Source organism: Mirounga leonina, unplaced genomic scaffold, assembly GCF_011800145.1.
Source record: "Mirounga leonina isolate KUSES-001 unplaced genomic scaffold, KU_Mleo_1.0 Mir_170, whole genome shotgun sequence".
NCBI lineage: Eukaryota > Metazoa > Chordata > Mammalia > Carnivora > Phocidae > Mirounga > Mirounga leonina.
In genome coordinates, this window is record NW_023270433.1 from 37,618,942 (window position 1) to 37,627,996 (window position 9,055).

General features: G+C 38.7%; 1 long non-coding RNA gene across 1 annotated transcript in view; it reads left to right on the forward strand.

The window, feature by feature from the left end:
• Positions 1 to 8,761, forward strand: part of LOC118018034 — a 172,020-nt gene extending 163,259 nt beyond the window's left edge. Inside the window, exon 7 of the long non-coding RNA XR_004681298.1 lies at positions 8,625 to 8,761. This is a non-coding gene — a long non-coding RNA (uncharacterized LOC118018034). The remainder of the gene's footprint in view (positions 1 to 8,624) is intronic.
• Positions 8,762 to 9,055: the final 294 nt, after the last annotated feature.

The following is a 9,055-nucleotide window of genomic DNA, read 5'->3' on the forward strand; positions in this document are numbered from 1 at the left end:
GTTAAGTTTTCTTTGTTAGTCTGTTGTTACCTGTATTTTGTTTCTATCCTCCCTCTCTCCAGAATACAAGCCCTTCTTTTTTCTTGTGCTTTGATGGTTTTGATTTTATTTTGTTTTGTTTAGCTTTGGGTATTGACATTGATTTTTTTAAATTATTGGTGGGAATAAGGAGAAATGAAACATCTGACAGTGTTTGGAGACTTGTGTATGAACAGTCGAATCATGTTGAGTTTTATTGATGCTATGTAGTGACTTTGAATCGTTTGGGATAATGTTTTCTATTCAATAATTTTTTTCACTTGAAAAACAGCTTCAGTTTTTAATCTCAATACAATTCAGGTGTTTTTTTATTGCTGTTGCTGTTATTAATAACATGTTTCTTATGTATGACTAAGCATAAAAAAGTTGTCACATGTAAATTTAAAATAGAAATTACTTGCATTAGGCATACATCAATTAACCATCCCAAGATATTTGAAGAATAATCTGAAAGTGCTCCAATTTACATATCATAAAGCCAGTGTAGTTTTTGATACATCTTTACATTGAGTTGAATAAGCGAATTTAAAAAATCATTTATTCCCCTATATAGAAATAAAACGTGACTTAGCTTATATGTGAATATTTGTAACCCATGAGTGATTTAGAGAGAATAAGTTCTATTTATGGATTAATAATGCCATTCTAATGGACAATATATTTTAAATAGAATTTTGCAATGAAGAAAAATTCTGAGAAATAAGATTGCTGAGAATAACAGAAGAATCCCCATAAGGATTCTCTATGAATCCCCACTATGAATTCCCCTTTGTATGACATATATATACATACATATACATTATGTACATATTATGTACATATTATGTATATGTACATAATGTATATGTATGTATATATATACTAGTATATGTATATATATACTAGTCACCTTTAAAAACAAGTAAGTAACTGCTTTGCCTAAAGAGTATTTCCATGATTAACTATGCTAACACATGATCTTTAGAAAGTGATCTGTATGTCTTTTGATTTAAACACCTATTGTTAATCTCCTAAGGGAAACGAGGAAAAAGAAAAGCAATTCTTACTATAATTGTTAAATGCAATAGAACAAGAAGAAAAGGAATTGAGAAAAAGTGGGAATATTATTTCTTCAAATATAAGAAATGAGAAAAAAAGGCTTAAGACACAAGGTCACTCAACCATGGATTCCAATTTTCAATAGACATTTGAGTTATACACCGTATCTCCTGTCTGTGATCATTGAGTCATTGCAATATACTCTGCTACTCATACATTCTATCACCCACACAGTTACTATGGCCTGGTAACCGCAGAAACAGAGTGGGCAGCCTGTTTGTGTCACCCTGAAGTGGTGGTATGAAGGTGACCTCACTATGGTCCACTGGGTTGCCTTCCACACGTTCCATTGCCAGCTTTCTGTCTTTTCGATATGCAGGAATCATGTTAAGACTCCTAATTCCCGGGGCGCCTGGGTGGCTCAGTCGGTGAAGCGTCTGCCTTCAGATCAGGTCATGATCCCAGGGTCCTGGGATCGAGCCCCGAGTTGGGCTCCCTGCTCAGCAGAGAGCCTGCTTCTCCCTCTCCCTCTGCTGCTCCCCCTGCTTGTGCACTCTCTCTCTCTGTCAAATAAATAAAATCTTAAAAAAAAAAGACTCCTAATTCCCCCCAAATCATTCTGGTTCTTGATGTCTGGTGGTAAGTGGAGATGTTAAGTGGCAAGTTTGGGGACCTGTATCATCTTTGGATGAGGGTTTTTGAATCAACAAATGCTCCCTTTAGCTTTTTGGTAAGGTCAGTTGATGTCCTTTCTGTGTCACTTGTCATCAGAGAAGCTGGAGATTTTACAATTAGGACTGTGGGGAAGCTTTTTGTCAATCTCTTCATTGCCCCCTTGGGGCGACCCTGCCTCCAGCATGAGCAGTTTGATATGCATCCTGTGTGTGAGTGCATGTGTGTTTTAAATACTATTAATCAGGGGCGCCTGGGTGGCTCAGTTGATTAAGCATCTGCCTTCAGCTTAGGTCATGATCTCAGGGTCCTGTAATGGAGGCCCGCATCTGGCTCCCTGCTCAGCAGGAAGTCTGCTTCTCCCTCTCCCTCTCCCTCTGCCTCTCTCTTTCTCTCTCTCTCTCGCAAATAAATAAATAAAATCTTTTAAAAATAAATACTATTAATCAAGTGGTTTCAACCATAGCTTATCTGTTCATAACCACTGTTCCTTCCAGTTCAGCAGTTCCTTCCAGGTCTACTAATTTTACTTTTAAAAAGACATACTAGGGGTGCCCGGGTGGCTCAGTCGTTAAGCGTCTGCCTATGGCTCAGGTCGTGATCGAGCCTGGCATTGAGCTCCCTGCTCAGCGGAAAGCCTGCTTCTCCCTCTGCCACTCTCCCTGCTTGTGTTCCCTCTCTCACTGTGTGTCTCTCTTCAAATAAATAAATAAAATCTTAAAAAAAAAAAAAAAAAAAGACATACTAATGTAAAGAAAACAGCATAACTTGTCCTAAATGTAAGCATATGCAATGTAACTGGCAGAGCGGCCCCGGGGGAGCTGAGATTCTGACACAATGAATTTAGCTCTTGTTCTATCTCAGCCCAGGCTTTAGGGCAGAGAAGTGAGATATGGTGGGTGGGAGGGAAAGGAAATCAACAGGCTGCCCTATCTCAGGAAATGGGGAGGCAAAAATATGGGTTTCCATATCCTCATTATTTTCTGGGCCCAGTCTCCCTAGGTAAATGTAGCCAATTAATCACAGGATTTCTGGAAGCACTACTGCTGTTCCAGAAACTGCACCCAAGAATATATTTTTTTTTAATTTTTTTTTTTATTCATGTGACAGAGAGAGAGATAGAGAGAGAGGGAATATGAGCAGGGGAGAGAGGCAGAGGGAGAGGGAGAAGCAAACTCCTCGCTGAGCCAGGAGCCTGATATGGGGCTCGATCCCAGGACCCTGAGATCATGCCCTGAGCTGAAGGCAGACGCTTAACCATCTGAGCCACCCAGGTGCCCCCACCCAAGAATATTTAAACTGGAGTGGGTTACTGGCCCCAGGTAGCACCAAACTGCAGTTAGGACTAGGTAGGATTTGGGTTTTCAAACACCTTAACTCCCGGTGGGGGTCATTTCATTAACCTCACAGTAAAGGAAACTCCTTTCTTGGGCCACTGAGTTTTTTAGACTCTACTTACAATATGAAGGTCAAGTTTTACAGAATATGTTTGTATACTTTTTTTGTTTATTTTTTAACACAGATGTGATAATGTTATGCATATTGCTTTGCATCTTATTTTTACACCCAGTAATATGTCTTGGATAGCTTTCCATAGTAGTACACATAGATCAATGGGTTTTAACGGTTGCATTGTATCCCATTACATAAAAGTAGCAGAATTTATTTGACTTATCTAATGAAAACCAGGATTTTTTTTTCTGCCTTTGTGGTTGTTTTTGCTGTTACTACCAATAATGGTGTAATGAGAATTCATGAATGTATATCTTTTGACATTTGAAAGCATATCTGTAGGACAAATTCCTACAAGTGGGCTAAAGATTTAGGACCCACTCACAGAGGGATGAGATGTGAAGCCATAAGAATTGATAAGAAGGGGCTCTGGTCAGAGCCCCAAGGAGCATTGTATATAAAGTACAGGAAAGGAAAGCGGCTTCTCGTAAGTGCACATTGCGTTGAATTGAGCACAAAATTAGAAATGTTGAGAGAGGTGCGAGCCCAGAAGTTAATGGTACCGTGGAAATTGTCTTCTATGTTTTTCACATACAAGGAGTAGAAAATATCTTTGTTGGGGAGCGGGGAGAAATAAAACAACTGAGATACCCATTGATAAGGATTTAAACCAGTTACAGCATAGAATAGTCATGTAATAGTTATGTAATAGAATACTATTCAGCTATTAAAAATATATTAAGCAGAAAAGGCAGGTTACAGAACACTAAGACTAGTATGACATTGGGAGAGAATGTCAGTTCCCTGCCAAATAACCTTCCACTTCTTCCAATCAAGGGACCCTTTTGTTTGGCTAGGCACAATGTCACTCAGCTAAAAGATTAGATTCCCTGTCTCCCTTGCAAAGATGTGGCTATATGACTAAGTTCTGGTCAACGAGGTGTAATCAGAAGTTTCCTTTAAAAAGACAGTTTTGTCCTTATTCCTCACATTTTACAATCTGCTGCTTGGAATGTAATGGTTGAGGTTTGGGCCATCTTGTACCATGAAGACAAGAACCATACTATAGGGATTATAGAATGAGAAAATGGAAGGTGCCAGCTTCCTGATGACTATGGGGCCACCATATCAGCCCTGGACTACCTACCTCCTGTTTTTGTTTTTTTCTTTTTTCTTGTGAGAGAGAAGTGACCATTTATTTTGTTCACATTGTATTTTTAGGATTCTCTGTTATATGTAGCCAAATCTAATCCTAACTGATATAGACCCCATTTGTATTTAAAAATTAAATATATATACACATGCACACATACATACATATCACAAATGTGTGTGTCAACAATATATGAATAAAATATCTGTAAGTGCATAGAATAAACTGGTAACAGTGTTTATTTCTAGGGTATGGGATTATAAACAGGAGGTATGAGGCCGCTGTAAATTCCTTTGTATTACATGAATTTTAGCAGTAAACATGTATTCAAGAAAAATTAAGATATTTCTACTTTTATGAAGAAAAGAAAATAGCTCTTGACTGGTAACTTCTTAAAATCAAACAGTGGGCTCCTTATCCATCACTGTCTCCTCCAGAAGAAGTGCCATTACCATCCTGCTGGTCTCCCATCCACTCTTCAATGCTTCCAACTTCACCTGGATTGCTTTCCCTCCATTCTGAATATTCCACGTCTCTTTTAAAATTTTATTTATTCTTTTTTTTTTCCCCCGAGAGAGGGAGAGAGACGGAGCACAAGTAGGGGGAGGGGTAGAGGGAGGGGCAGAGGGAGAAGCAGACTCCCTGCTGAGCAGGGGACCCAATGCTGGACTCTACCCCAGGACCCTGGGCTCATGACCTGAGCCAAAGGCAGAGGTTTAACAAACTGAGCCACCCAGGTGCCCCCCTTTTTTTTTTTAAATTTTATTTATTTATTTTTGGAGAGAGAGAAAGAGCGATTCCTTGTCTCTTTTAAATATGTATCAGCCTGCTTCTGATACAGTTTAAGAAGAAGCTCTGTTTAATAATGGAATGAATAATTGATTCAGACAGATAAGAAGGCACACACACACAGCTGCTTTGACAATAAAAGAGTTCTCTTCCAAATAAGGCTTCTTATTATCACCAACGCTCAGTTGTTACCATGGCTACATGTTCAAGTCAAAGTCAGTCCCAGTAAGAAAGGATTGTCCAGTTCTCTAGATAACTGGAGTAGGGTTTTTTTTTTTTTTAAGATTTTATTTATTCATTTGAGAGAGAGAGAGACAGAGCACAAGCAGGGCGAGAGGCAGAGGGAGAGGGAGAAGCAGACTCCCTGCTGAGCTGGGAGCTCAACGTGGGGCTTGATATGGGGCATGATCCCAGGACCTGGAGATCATGACCTGAGCCAAAGGCAGATGCTTAACCATCCGAGTCACCCAGGCGCTCCTGGAGTAGGTTTAAGCAAGATTTGGAGAGGAACTTTGAAATGTTTGGAGGCCTTGGAAGCCCAGAGACCGCTGGTCTGAGTATGACAGTGCCTCGGGCTGCTTGTGTTCAACTTTGTGAATAACACAAAGAAACACATGCAACTTAGAGGTAAGTGACAGGGGAACTGGTCCCTAAAAGAAACCCAATCAAGGAGCTAGAAGTAGGATAATGAAGACATTGGTTAAAGATATGATACAGATACAGATTCAGAATTTAGGTAGAGAAAGGTCTTCACGTTAAGTTGTTAATTCTAGGGATGCCTGAGAGGTATGAAATTATTCTGTTTACAAATTCAAACTGTAGGTGGCATGTATACATACATAGTTATCTCCTTGGGTGCCAATAGATATTTATAAATTGAGAGGCAGATGGCTAGGATATCAGATGCTAAACACTTGAATCCTACTCTCTGCCAAACCAGTCCCTGCTTGATCCTAAGAGGAAATACCATATATACACAGAGGACAAGCCTGGCAACTGGAGAGTTTTTGTGACTCTGAGAATGGGTCCCAAGCCCCAGGACAGAACTCCAATTAGGCCGAACTATATAGAATCCTCCTTTCAAATATTGTAACTTTTATTTTTTTAAATAAAACTAATATATAATGGGGCAGGGTATAAAGCAGAAAGTGAAAGTCTCCCATAATTCTAGGCCTTAGAGATAAACATAACCATTTTGGTTTATATCGTCCAGGCATCCCTTTTGGTACCTGCATACAATGTCATTGGAGGGATGTGTGTATTTTATTTAACCAGTCCTATGCTGATGAGCATTTAGACTGTTAACAATTTTTCTCTGTTATATATAACTCTACAGAAAATATCTTTATACATAGATCATTGTGCCCTTAATGGGTTATTTCCTTAGAAAGAATGCCTAGAAGTGAAATTTCTAGATCAAGAGTCTGCAAATTTTATATTTGAATGCATATTGCCAAATTACATTTCAAAAAGATCACATGAACTCTGCACCCAAAAACAGTAGAGTAATGTGGGTTCCCCTATGCTGTGCTTGTAAGCTTAAAGATTTGTGTATATAAATTAGGTATTTTCTTTTTTATGTGAATTGTCAGTTCACATGCTGTTGTGCCATTGTTTAAGTTATCTATTGTTTATCCAATTGTTTAACAAACTACCCAAAATGAAACAACAACCATGTTATTATATCTTGTGATTTTGTGGGTTAGGAAGTTTTTTGTTTTTTTTTTTTTGAGAGAGAGTGAGTGAGTGTGGGGAGGGACAGAGGGAGAGAGAGAATCTTAAGCAGGCTCCACGCCCAGCTTAACCAACTGAGCCACCCAGGTGCCCTGTGGGTTAGGAATTTAAGCAGGACTCAGCCAGATGACTCTTCTTCCCATTTGATGTTGAGTGGGGTCATTTGATGGTCTGGAGCTGGTGCCTGGGGTTGTTTGCTGGGTCCAAGATGGCTTTACTCATCTGCTTGGCATATCGGTGGGGATAGCTGGAAGGGTGCTTAGCTGGGTTCTGGTCCTTCTCCATGTAGCCTCAGAGCCTCTCTATGTGGACTCTGTAGCAGGGTGGCCCAACTTCTCACAGGTGGCTCAGGGCTCCAAGAAACCAAAATGAGAGCGGCTGGACCTCTCTAAGGCTAGACTCAGAACTGGCATAATATTACTTCCACCATTCTAAACTGGTCAAAGCAGTCACAGATCATCCTAGATTCAAGACGAGGCCAAATAAGACCCTTCCTCTCAATAGGTGGAATGTCAAGGAATTTGTGGCTATTTTAGTCTGTACAAATGTTAATATTAGTATATCTCTTAATTTTAAAAAATCTTCCCATTTCTTGGAGAAATCCTACTTGGACATGGTGGGAATTCTCTAAATACATTTTAAAGTTTAATTTGTAGGTGTTTTACCCCAAATTTTTGCATTTATATTGATATGTAACTTTGATTTATAGTTGTTGCTATTGTTTTAAATGTTGTTACCAATGTAGTTTTAGTTTTTTAATAATTAATTAGATAAGTTTCCATGTTTTTGTTTTTTTTTTAAATCTTTGAAGCAGTTTATAAAAGATGAGAATCATGTGCTTTTTGAAGTTTGAAAGTCTTACCCACAAAGCTATCTGAGGCTAGGGGATTCTTTTGGAGGGAATTCTTTGATCATTTTTTAATTTTGTTATTGGTATTCATATTGGATGACTGAATCAGTTATGGTCATTTAAAGTTTTTCTCATATTTAAGTCTAAAGTTGTATATTGTAGCTATATATGTGAACTTGGAAGGTAGTGTGTAATATTAAGTAAGGGAAACAAAGTGCTCAAGAAACATGGGAAGGTAGTACCTTCTGGAAATGTTTATTACAGGCATGAGAAGCTAATTTTAGACCTCATCTTAATTTTTTTCATAATGTTCAAGAACATATAGACTCTTTGAAATAAAAAAAATGAAAAGAAGATATTTTCATAAGTATATTTTATAAGATACTGAGATGGCCCCTACGCTTGAAATACAGGCAGAACAGAAGCCAAGTCAGGGCCCTTAGGAGCATCCTTACTCCTGGCAGTAGGGGGGGATCAAAACATATTGGTTGGTGAACATGTGAAGAAAATAGATGAATGAATGGTTAGTAATATCTGTTCTTGCAGTGTGGTTTGGTCTTACGGCCCTCACAGACTTTAGGAATACATTCTGAACACTACATGCTTGGCTCACTCTCCTATATACCCTCTTAAATTGTACATGTTTATTCTCCATACAAAAGTCCAACATCATCGACTCTTGGTGTTTCTCTTCCCATTGCTTGCTGCCACTCTCCTGGCTTCCCTTTTCTCATCCCTGAGCTTTTTTTAACCACTTAATTTCCCCAACAAATAATCCTCAAATTCTAGATTTTCCCAGGCTACACAGCAAATGAAAAACACACTTAGATTCGTGGAAGCCTACAGCTAGAAGATGTTCTGGGACATCTGGTCAAACCTATCTCATTCTTTTTGTAGACTGAAGAAACCACTGAGCTGATGACAAGAACAAATTCATTTAAGAGTATATTTCAAGAGTGTGGTTATCAGAAAACAGAAGACACCATTTGAGGTAAAGTTATCAGATTTGAAGGCAGTCATCCTATGAAGATGAACACATGAGAAGTAAAAAGTCATGAACCCTTCAAATAGGAGAATAAATATCACTAGAATATGTGTTAAACCTTGAAAGTCACGAAATTTCAAATGTTCTGCTTAACTTATCCAATTCACTATGTGGAATAAAAAAAATCCTTTCAGTGAAATTTTCCTGACAACCTCTAAGATATGAGCCCTTCGCAAACAGAGAGCAAGTGTTTACATCTCTGGTATCTCCAGGACCTACCTTGTCCCTAGCCCTAGCCTGGTTCTCCTGAATTAGCCCATCGTGTGAGCCAGTTGAAGATACA